This window comes from Heterocephalus glaber, unplaced genomic scaffold (assembly GCF_053883595.1).
Source record: "Heterocephalus glaber isolate CG9 unplaced genomic scaffold, H.glaber_assembly_v1.0 deba00001442, whole genome shotgun sequence".
Lineage (NCBI taxonomy): Eukaryota > Metazoa > Chordata > Mammalia > Rodentia > Bathyergidae > Heterocephalus > Heterocephalus glaber.
Genome location: NW_028258296.1, coordinates 20,751,365 through 20,763,793, shown reverse-complemented (window position 1 = coordinate 20,763,793; position 12,429 = coordinate 20,751,365). Strand labels below are relative to the sequence as shown.

The 12,429-nt window shown below is 36.0% G+C and overlaps 1 protein-coding gene and 1 pseudogene across 4 annotated transcripts in view; both read left to right on the top strand.

The window, feature by feature from the left end:
- The window catches only part of Ddah1 (dimethylarginine dimethylaminohydrolase 1), a 274,592-nt gene that overhangs the window by 183,150 nt on the left and 79,013 nt on the right, over positions 1-12,429 (top strand). The window lies entirely within an intron of this gene.
- LOC147827626 (solute carrier family 2, facilitated glucose transporter member 3 pseudogene) overlaps positions 1-12,429 on the top strand; it is a 78,937-nt pseudogene that overhangs the window by 31,586 nt on the left and 34,922 nt on the right. Inside the window, exon 1 of the transcript XR_015451957.1 lies at positions 1-12,429. This exon is cut by the window's left edge and continues 31,586 nt beyond it; it is cut by the window's right edge and continues 34,922 nt beyond it. The product of XR_015451957.1 is annotated as a solute carrier family 2, facilitated glucose transporter member 3 pseudogene (transcript).

The following is a 12,429-nucleotide window of genomic DNA, read 5'->3' as shown; positions in this document are numbered from 1 at the left end:
CATATAGGAACACTATCCAGTAAAAGCTACCAAGATAACTTTGGTTAGAAAACATCAGTTCAGTTGTCCAATTCACTCCAGATTTGACCATACTATTTTAAATTCTTTCGCAGAAACTGGAGACATCTGTTTTTAAAAAGAAGTATCAAATGTTATTAACTTCACAAGCATTTCTCTGCAGATAATCAAACTAATCAAATACTCTTTGCAGAAGGAAACCAAAACCACAGCACAGGCACACAAAGATTGTGATAATGTGATCACTGTCCTTAGAAGAAAAGATTGGAAAAATATATATTGTTTCTTCATACCTTGAAGTAAATTATATGCACATATGTTCTTATATAAACAAAAAGAAAACTGAAAACTATGAATTCAACATAAATAAATTGTAAAGCTATTTTATTTGTTGTACTGTGGCTTTCCTGGTATAATTTATGTAAATAGATAAATCCTACAGTAAGATTCAGAAAGAATTTAGTTCCTTTCAAATGCAGTTTGTATGTGATTTTAAAAATTTTTCTTTTTTTTTTTGTACTGGGGATCGAACTCGGGTCCTTGCACTTGCCCAGCAGGCGGTGAAACCACTGAGCTAAATCCCCAGCCCCCCCAATTTTTTTTTTTTAAGAACTGGGTTGAAGAGGTAGCTTAATGGTAGAGTGCTTGCCTGGCATGTGCAAAGACCTGGGTTGGATCTCCAGCACCGCAAAAACAACAAAAGTAGTAACTAAGAAAGAAAAATACTTTAAACATTGAGAAGTATTATGAGACACAACTGAACAGTTTAAAGTAAAACAATATGAACACTTCTATACTTATTGCGTAGATTAAGGATTCAAAACTTGGTGCCTAAATCACATTCCTCCCCACAGAGGAAACTACTCATCTGAATTTTTTGTCACCTTGTTTGCTTATTTTTCATTATAATTTAATCACCTATGTACTTTCCCCAAAAATAATACAGTGTTTAGTCTTTTCTGGTTTTGAACTTTATGTAAATAGAATCATATTTTATATATTTCTATATGACTTTTAACATTATTGTGTACTGTATTCCAGTGTATTAATAGATTCAGTTTATTTATCCATCCTATGGCTGATGTAGATTTAGGTTGTTTCTAGTTTCCTGTTATTATGACCAATCTTGTAATTAACAGACTTTCTTTGACCTGTCTCATAGGCCACATTGGTAGATAATGAGGAATAGTGCTAGACTATGAAGTATACAAGATTTTCAGCTATAGTGAGGAATGACAAAATGTTTTCCAATTTTTGTTCCCACAAGCAGTGGATAAGAGTGCCCAGTGCACCACATCCTCTCCAGTGTTCCAAATTATTTGATCTTAATTTTTTCCAGAGTAGTAAGTATGAAATAGTATCCCGTTGTGGCTTCCATTTTTATTTCTCTGATTAGATATCTTCTCATGTATCTATGGGCTATTTATGTTTTCATTCATCCCACAAATATTGTTTGAGTTATCTCCCATGTGCCAGGCACTTTAGGTCTCTCCTCTGCTTCTTTGCAATGCCTGAATCAATTGCCCATTTTTTTATTGGATTGTTGTTCTTTGCTGAAGGAGTTCTGTATATGTTCTGGGAAACTCCCTTGTTGGTTATAAAAGTGTTGCAAATATAGTCTCCCAAGTTTGTGGCTTGGCATTCGGCTCTGTCGTATTTTTGATGAACAGAGCTCTTCATTTTTACATGGTCAGGTCCTTTTCTGATACTGTCTTCTAAATGCTTTGGAGTTTTGCCTTTCACATTTAAGAACTTCCATTTATATTGTATGAAGAATTAATCAAATTTCAATTTTTTTTTGGTCACATATGGAGAACTAACTCTCTGGGCACCATTCTTGAATGGTCTATCCTTCACCCACTAATCTACAATGCTCCCTTTGTACTGAGTTATATCCCTATGTGGGTGTGTGTGAATCTGTTTGTGATTCTTCTATTTCATTGTTCTATTTATTTCCCTCTATTGCATATCTTCTATTCCACTGTACTAACTCCTCATCATAAAAATAATAGAATAAGAATTACTATTTGGTAAGTCAAATGTACATTGCCTGACACATATTAAGCACTTGATATATTTATTACTATTTTAGTAGGGAACACATTTTAATATGTTTTTTAAATAATATAAAATGTTGTAAAGAATTGGTAAATGTTCAAAAGACCACTTTTTGTGTTGATCTGAGTTACTGTGACTGTCTAAGAGTAAGATATACACACATTTGGTCACTGCTTTTGCCCTTATTGGGGCTCAGAAGACAATACCCCAAAGTATGACCCTTTGGCCTGCTGAGTATGTTGGACTAAGTGATACTGGAAGGGCTCAGAAGCAAAGTCTCTCTGACCTTCTCCTGTCCTCCTATCACTTGCATCTCTTTCTCCCTCTACCACCAAGCAAATTACAGAAACCAGAACTCTTCTTCCTCAAGGTGAGTCATAGAAACTACAACCCTTCTCCTGTGATCAAAGCAAGCCTAGACAAGTCACTTTCTTCCTTCTCCCTTGAGGACTGTCGTTCCAGAGGGTCCTGCCCCATACTCAAGAGGAAAGAATGTTGCACAAAGAAGTCAAGAACAGTCTGGATAAACCTTGCTGGGCTCCCCCCTTATGTGCCATCCCCTTTTGAGCAGTCGCCTTTCTACACAACTGTCCATTCTTCATCAAACCTAAGCATAATACGATTTCCCTGATTCTTTGGCTCTTCATTTCTGAAGGCTCCAGTGTCGTGTACAACGTTGATGAGATAAATTTGTTGTGCTTTTTCTCTCGTTAATCTGTCTTATGTTATGAAAGTGTCTGCTGTGACCCATATGACGGCTGAGGGAAGTAACCCTTTCCACCGCACTCCCTCTTCTGGACCATGCAGGAGAAGATGAGACTGTCAGTTCTCTTCTCATCCTCACTCAGCAGACTTTTAGGAAGGTAAAATGAAGAAAGCTTGGCTTTGATAGTCTGTTTCTTTTTTCAGACTTGAGTTTTGGAAGAGAAAAAGATTCTAAAGGAGTAAAGAAACATATTTGGAGAAGACATTCAGTGATAAATATCTAGAGCATCTAGTTTTCTACACCTTACTTCTGTGGCATATCTTAGTTATTATAAACCACCTCAGGTTCTTTCTAAAAGACGCCCATTTATTTGATGAAAGAGAGGAAAGTGCCATATTTTAACTATTACTGAAAGAAATGTTCTTTGCTCTGTTGGTCTTGGACTTCCTCAAAATACTTGATTCCAGATGTTAAATTGTTTTTTCAGAAGCCTTGTTAAAGTGCCAGAGCATTAGATTTTTGAAGGCATTTCCAAACCCCAGCTGATTATCATAACACACAGGAATCCAAACTTTCAAAGCTTAGCTTTGGCCCCAAAGTGTATCAGCAGCTGCAAAAAATATGTGCAAAGGCACAGGTTCACCGGACTTGGATCTAGTGTCCTTATATGGTAAAACTGTGAGTAAATATCCTTTTCTTCCTGGTTATCAGAGATTCAGTTCTGTTGTTTAAAGAGCACTAAATTTCCTTGATTCTAGCAAAAATAATTGGAGCTTGATAAGACAAGCTGGTTTGTACATTTTATGACATAATATATATTTTAACAATTATTTATTTTTATTAATTCTTATACCAGTGTATTAAGTGATGAATTTATTTTATATTTTATTTTAGCTCTATATTCCTAAACTAGATTAACCAAATAATCTTTCCTAAGGGCAGGGGATTTAGCTCAGTGGTTTCGCCGCCTGCTACACAAGCGCAAAGACCTGAGTTCAATCCCCAGTACCAAAACAAACAAACAAAAAAGACAAATAATCTTTCCTAAAAATATTTCATACATAAAATTTGTACTCGTTTGAAGAGGTTTCATTATTTCCAAGGGAACTAACTGTGCTTTTCCAAGGATGGCGAGAAATAAAGTCCTCTCAATAGATACCCTTAACATGATGAAGATAGGAAAAGGTGGAATTTGGGAGGAGCAAAGAACTTCTGAGCCACACCACCTCCGTGGGAAGTATGGAAGAGGGAGAAACTTCTTCAGTGAGAAAAATCAAGAAAAGCCCAAAGATAGCAATGGTCAAGAGACTACAGTCACAGCAAGATGGGCTTGTCCAGAGTGGAGGGGACACTGTGATTTGTAATGAGGGACTAGCTGGAAGAGGCAGGTAAACAAGTAGTAGACTTCCCAAAAGATAAAATTCAGTGTTTTCCACCAGCAGAGTCATTATTTCTCTGTTCATTTGTTATCACTTAGCCAATTGCATTGAGCATCTGATATAGCATAGTAGGTTCTATGCTCAGTGAATTCTTGTTGTCAGATGAAGTAGAATTATAAAGATAGTCTATAGTAAATGGGAGACCATCCCAGGCTTAAAACCTTCCAAATGTTTTAAATTAATTTTTTAAAAACACATTTTATTTCCAACTGTTGGTCCTATGCCTAGAATTTGGTACATGTAAAAATTTGAAAACCAGTCCTCTTTCTCTTCTAAATTGTGCAAGCACATTCTACAATGGTAGGATAATTCGGAAGGAAGCCCTAATGATATCAGTGCAGAAAATTACTGCAGGGCTGGGTATGCTGAGGGTTCTAATTTCATCTATTTCTAAATCCTTTTCTGGCTATTGAGTGGCCTCCAGAGTGCTGAGGTATCAGCTGATCTTTCTGTAGTTTCTTCAGATTCCTCCCTTTCAGAGCAGAAGCCAGCAGGACCAGACTACTTCTAAGGAGACTTCAGGAGCAGTCTCCATTGGGAACCTCAAAATCATAGTGAAACACATACACTTACCCTCAAATGGCTCAGCAGTTGTCATCATGGCAGCTATCAAGAGCAGCATATGTCTCTTTCACGGCCTTTATATTTAAGGCCCAATAGAATTCATTGTCTGCTGTCCTGGCTTCTGGATTGAGACAGATGTACACTCAGTGGACACTTTGCTAAGGACTGGTGATCCAGAATGAAAGGCAGTCCTGCCACCAAATGAACTCATGCAGTTTAGTGAAGACAGACAAGGACTTCACAACAAGGTAATGAACACAGCATCAATCCCCCCATCAGGGTCACCATTTACTTTTTCAGCCAAATGAGCATCCCACTTCAGGCAAGTCTATTATCATTCTAATTGTCTTTCCAGTTATTTGAATTTTTCCCTTTGTTTTACCTCACCTCAACATTTTTAGTATGGTTTTTAAATCACACTCTAAATTACATACTGAAATTGTTCCAGGTGTTTAATTTATTTAGCCAGTGAGTTAATAGCAGGTTATTGGTATTTCTTAGACTTCTGCCTCGCTGTCAAAATGTTCTTGGTTTGCTTCATGGGGACAGTGGCTGAATGTTTTCCCATGCCCTGCGGTGTCTGTTGTGTTGCTGTGATAACCTGTGAGCCACACAACTGGCTGCTGTGGGTCCCTGACAAGGTGCTTAGGTAGTGGCTCCGTGAAGCATACACTTGGATAGGGCTGGCTCCCAGGACATCATCTCATCCCCACAGATGAACAGTACTCTCTACAACAATCCAGGCCCTCTTTGATGATAGCTCTACCTTTTCAGAAGTTCTCCCTTCCTCCTACCCACTCCCATAATCAGAGTCCACTCTCCTTGTTGGTTCTTGTTTCCCAAGGTTGCTACACCAGAAAGAAAGGGATATTTCTCACTGGGTTGAAACAATATTAAATGCTAATACAGAAATGAACGCCAACTGCTCTGGGAGCCTAGAAAGAACTAAATACCTGCTGTGGAAGTTAGCCCTTTACTAAAGAGGCAGTGTTAATCTGGATTTAGAACTGCATGTCCAGGCAGACAAAGATGAAGGATAATTTAGGCATATGTGTAAAAAACACAAGAGGTGTAACAGAAAATCTCCACAGAACACTAGGCTGTTTAGTGTAGCTAGAACTTAGAGTGACAGAAGAAAAATTTGGAGGTTAGACTCTAATGCCAGACTGAAATGATTAATGATTATGAGTTATCTTGTATTATAGGTTTAGAAAAAAAATAATGAAGATGTTTCATTTGGGCTGTGGTGCGACCAGATCTTGACCTTTGGAGATATCTCTGCTGTAGATCAGAAAGACAAAACACTAAACTCAGGGAAACCACTCAGGGACTCCTGTAATAGTTTACACTAGAAATATTGGGCCTGGACTAACAGTTGCTGTAGGAATGGAGAGGCAAGATGCGGTTGGAGTGCACAGGGCATCAGACTGTTAGTGGCACAAAAGCAAGGACCATGTGTGTTCTATCCACCTCCTGTTGGGATCTCCAAGTTGACATGGCTTCTTTCTTGCAAGATCCCATCCTTTCCACTTTTCTATTCTGATTGTACTGTTCCATGTAAGAAGCCCATTCATTGCTTCCACTGCTGTTGGATACACAGAATTGCCATCAGTAAGTAAATAAAAATTGAATGTTCTCATTCATTTGTACTTTTCCATACACTATTTCGTTCTGTTTGTCCATTCAGGCATGTCCAACCTGTGACCCATGAGTTGAACACACCTGGCTTGCCTGGGCCACATTAAACAAAGAGAAATTATCATAGACTGTATAGAAAATATGTAATATAGTGAATGTATTTAAGTAACAAAACTTTCTGTATTCTTTAATATTTTGTATTATAACATGGGCATGTCCAACCCATGGACAATAGGTCAAACACACTTAAAATATGCTACACTTTCAGTAGGTGTGTAAATTAGTAAACTACATACAATGAAATTTGCTTTGTTTACCAATTTTTAGAATAAAGTAGATTTATATATACTAAAACAGTGAGATTTTTCAGGAAGTGCTTTTTAAAAATAAGTAAAAGAATATATGACAATATATAAAACAAGGAAAAATGCAAATCAAAATTGCATATTTTATGCATATAATTATATAAATGCCCAGAAAATTGTTTGAAAGGGAATATCCCAAATTAGTAACTGGGTATCTCTTCAGAAAAGACTAAAAGGAGAGGGAGACCTTTTAGTTAACCTTTATTATTTGAATATTTTACCAAAAAAGCAAGAGGAGGGAAAAGGGGAAGAAGAGGAAATGAAATAAATGAGCCAAAAGCAGAACTCTTACAAGACAGAACATTCCTCTTTCATTCATACGTTGTCAAGGGTAAAGGAAATTAGGAAGTGTGTATGTGTAATACTGGGAAAGAAGGATTTCGTTTCATGGATTACTTTTTATAGCAACTTCTGAAATTACTAGTGACAAAGAAGTGCAATGAATATACTATGTTTTAAACTAGCAAATCCATATTATAAAAGCTGGGCCCACCTCAGAATGACTGTGAGCTCAAGCTAACAGTTTATAATTCCATGATCTTCCAGTTCTAAAACAGAAGAAGTAATGCTTACCCCAAAAATGGATGTTGGAGGAACTGAACTCTTTTGAATTTTAAATATAGGATGTCCAGGTATAGTCTCTACTATGTGCATACAGAGAGACACCAGGTTATATAATGTTTACCAATTTTAAATGTGCAAATTATTACTTAGGATAATCTTCCAAAATCCCTAAATCAATATTACAAAAAACTAACAATTAGTTCTTTCACTTTAAGATTTCAAAAAGCCTCCTTTCAGATTTAAATTGAATAGACAACCATTATTTTTAGTGCTTAAAAACACAGTGGTGTCCCCTTGGAAATCTCTGATTAGTAGCAGCCATTGTCTAATTAGATGAAAATAATCATCTAAGAAAGCCCATCGGTTTATGATAGAAGCAAGATACTATGATTCAAGCATATTTCCAGATGCCAGTGAATTGCTGGAAAGCTGCAAGTTTAACTTTCCACTCTGATAGAGTTTTAAAAGAGGTCAGGGTACGTTTTACCATAGTGTCTAGCAATGTGAGTTTATTCAGACCTTTTGGCAGACATTGCTGCACACTCAAGCTAGATCAATGAATCATCCATTGTTGGCCAGCTCTGGTCTCAGTTGCTAAGAGATTTTTCAAGCATACTAAGGTTTTATTCTAGATGGTCTGTAGAAAGGGCAAAATATATTAAGTTTTAAAATGTCTCGTTTTTCCTAAATTAGTAATTAAAACTTTGCCCAGAGCTTTAATTTGGGGGCAGTGGGAAAGTCTATGGATAGCTGGAGTACTTTCTGCTGGGAAAACACAGTAGAAAATATTTTTCCCATAATTTCAAAAATATGTGTGTGAAGGAAATGGAAATGTTTAAAAAGTAGACATAGACACCAAACACAAAAATTCAGAAAGTCTAAACTCTTTGAAAAAATATGATGTTTTTTCTTGCATGTTTCAAAAGAAGTTTCATTAATTTTTATTAAACATATTCTAATTTTCCTTGTTTCTCCTTGAGTCAGAAAGACCTTTTGTAATTTAGCATATTATTTCATAGCTTTAATGCAATCATTTTTAAAAATGTAAAAATTTAAAACTACTATAAAAGAAAAGAATATAACTTTAGCTTAGTTTTTATGAATGTTTAAAGTACATTCTATTCTTAATAGTGAAAGACAGTGTATTAGATAGTTACAAATTACTAAGAGAGTAGATTTTAGACATTTCCATCACAAATATATGAAAAGTATGGGAGGTAATATACATGTCAATTAGCTTGAGTTAGCCATTCCATGATGTATATATATTTCAAAACAATGTTATATGCTACAAACATACAATTTTTTTGTCAACTTAAAAAAATAATTTTAAAATGAAGTTCATTATGTTTATACATATTATATATATATAATATATATATACCCTTTCTGAATATTTCAAGTTTTAAAATATTTGATAGTTATTTTATTTCTGTTTTTAACTTGGTAATGATTTCACGTAATTGAGGTTCACATAATTTATCATGGAGGCTTAGTAAGAGAAAAGGGATAATTGGAACTGTGAATTTAAAGAGATTGAATATAATAATCTTAAAAACAAGATATTTTAGGGGCCAGGGATTTAGCTCAGTGATTTCGACACCTGCTGCGCAAGCACAAGGACCCCAGTTCGATCCCCAGTACCAAAAAAAAAAAACCAAAAAAACAAGATATTTTAATCTTATTGGATTTAGATCTAATGATGAGGTAATCTTTTCTCTTTCTTTTCTTAGTTCCCCAAGATAAAATCATATTTCATAAATGTCTCATGATGACTACATCAAATATTTTTAAAGGAACTTTTGAGATGAAACATGGACTTTGGAGTCAGACAGACCAGGTCTCTCCAAGTTCTTCATGATGTGACCCGGAGCAAGTTACTCACCCAGTTTGGCCCCCAACTTTCCCATCCATAGTAAACATAATGTGTATCACACCAGGTCATTACTGTAAAGGATTCAAATGAGGAAACATAATAGCTTTGACACCTAGAATCTCTCGGATCAGTGCCAGTTCTCAGCTTCTCTTAAATTGTTGGAAGCTAATGCTCTTAAATGCTCATAACCAAATACTGTTGTTGTTTTTTCTTTTTTTGGTAGCGGGGATGGAACTCAGGACCTTGCACTTGCGAGTCAGGCGGCGGAACCACTGAGCTAAATCCCCGGCCCAAACACTGTTTTAAATTGACAACATAAGTGTTTTATTTTATTTTTAATTTCAGTGGAGATGTATTCAGGCAAGTGGGTGGCAACATTCCTCTCTTGAGGGCAAGGCCTTGGGATAAGAAGACATGGAGGAACCTCGCACTTTGGCCTTCCTTTTTGCAGAGAAGCAAAACATTGGGACTCCAGGGTTCTTGCCTTCCCTCTCTATCTAAGGTACCCTCTTTCTCACAGAGGACCTTAACTTCTCCCAAGACTTCGTTCCAGTGTGCCATCTCTAATTTAACATGTACTGCTGCAAGGCACATTATGTCAATTGTGCCACCGGAAATGAACCGTCCCTTGGTACAAGCCCTGCTACTGTTGACCCAGAACATTACTTTTTTAAGACCTGAAACCAGAAAATAAGGAATGACCTCATTTATACGTGCAAGCTTCCTGACCCCTGTGTTTGTTTAAAGACAATTCCATCTCTGTACTAACACCCGGATGATGCACGGCCTTTTCAGGACTAAGTACCATAGTTTTACAGTAAGTTTCTTAGTATCAAGAAAAACAAGAACTCTTCCTCAGCTTTTTGGCTGTTTCCTTCTGTAAACTTAGATACAATTTAAACCCTATTTCTTTTAGATAATCTTTATTATATTAGATGGTTGGCTAAATGGATTCATACCCATTTGGACTATCTAATTAAACTGCTAACAAGAGAATTGCTAACATGTTTGCTCTAAGAATGATATGGAGTGGCAGCTATGCAGAACTGATAGAATATCTGATACCCTCTGCATAAAAAAGAAGGCCTCAAGAACTTAACAGTGGTACCAGCAAAAGAAATACGTTTGTCCTTAACAAGAGAGAGTTGAAGATGACAGAATGTAGTACATGTGAATTGTAACGCTGATCTGCATTTTCTAGATTTGGGTGGGGTTGTTGTTTTTTTGTTGTTGAGTTACAATATGTAATTCTTAAAAGAAAATTCCATAAACTGTATGTATGCACAGGCATGCATGCAGGCATATTTTAAAAATATTCTAGGAACTTGTCAAAAAGAGGTTATAGTAAGATTTCTTAATCTAATAAAAGGAGCAGAAGTGGGAATATAGTTGTGATGTAAGATACAGTATAGATATTTTGTATTAACTAATGGGTTTTATTGCTAGCAATTATATTGTCAGGCTCCCCTAGAGCAGATTATAATGTTAGTCATTCTCTGGCAAAAGTGAAGCAAAACAAAACCCAAAGGAAAGAAGTTTGGGTTTAGTGGTTAAAGAAATGATGTTCTCCCAAATAAAGAAAATCAGCATAAACTGACTTCAGTTACAGTGACGGTGTTCAAAGAGACCCCCGTATGGAACAACCCCTGTGGTTTTCCGTTAGTTTCACTTTGCAATTATAACTTGTATAAGTCAATTTGAGAAAAAGGAGAGGGAAAAAAAACACAGAATTTTCCTCACTTTCTAAATCATGGCTCAGAAATGTGTTATAAAACACCAAGAACGGAAAAGCCATTACATAGAATATAAAGAAATACTTGAGTCTACAATATCATTGAACTCTTGGATTCAGTTTCAGCAGACATGCTCTGTATTCCCACAAGAGTCTGGAAAATTAACTCCTATTTTTTTCTGTCTGGAGTAGCAGTTAGTGTTATTATTTGCTCCATAGCTCAATCCGGGTCAGACTGTTCTGCAGTAACACAGGTGGATGTTGAAACAGGGAATCTGTTGAAAAGATTGCAGAAGAACTGCTTCCCTAAAGCTGTTTTGGATGGCAGTTTGATGGCAATGGTAAGGATAGATGAAATTCAGCAGTACCCTTTTGAACTCAATCATGCAGTGTGTCAGCTGCAGTCCTACAGCAGAAGTTCCATTTATAATGGCTCATTAGGAACTGGTCTTATCCTCTAAGAAATGGAGATCACTAAATGCTTAGTACTTGTGAACTGTAATGTGGATCTGCATTTTCTGGATTAGCCTTATTTATTACAATATGTAGTTCTAAAAGGAAAATTCCATAAACTTGGGGGAGGGGGCTTGGACTTAAAACATTCTAATTTGTTAAAAACTAGTTATAGAAAGATTTCTTAACCTATTAGAAATAGCAGGAGGATAATAGTTATGATTTAAGATATAGAAATGTTTTGTATTGACTAATGTATTTTATTGTCAACAACTACACTGTTGAAATGTAACAAGCAAATTTGCCAAGAGTACAATATGTATCCATTTGTAAGTTATTGCACAGGGGAAACTATACTTTACACATTCTACCCATGGAATTATTTTTCTGGTAAACAACTAGACATAAAATAGACTGGAACATCCATTTATTTTAATAGCTATTTAAAATTACAGAATACAGGTCCAAAATAAAATTTGAACTGATTTAATACATAATTCAGCATGAGGGGAAAAAAGATCTTTTTCCAACTGAGGCTAGATATAATTTTTTCCTTAGAGAATAACTTATTTTCCCTTTAATAAGTCTAGAACTTGCCTGAACTACAGCCAGCCTTAAGAATCCTTTGTTCAGAAATGTCTAATGTTATGATGACTAAGGAGCAACTTGGGGGTTGAAAAATAGATCAGCATTTCAGTTTCTGACTTCAGGCTCTTTTAAAGTAAAGTGCTAAGAATTCCAGTTGAAAAACTGCAAATGCTCCAAGACACTGTGCCTGGAAATAAGATTCCTGAAGAGTAGAGCTTAGGGATGTTTAGGCAGCGCTTACAGAAATGAGCCTTCAAGTACATGTGAGGTACAGTGTGTCTTGCACGTTTTGAATGGTTCTTCTCAGATTTTTCTTGGATGTAACTATTGTATTTCATTTTGCTTTTTTCTGTAACTCTGTTTGGTAAACTTAGCAGTTTAAATGTCCAAGGGCAAAATTCCCTCAAACTTTCTTTCATTGCTCACCA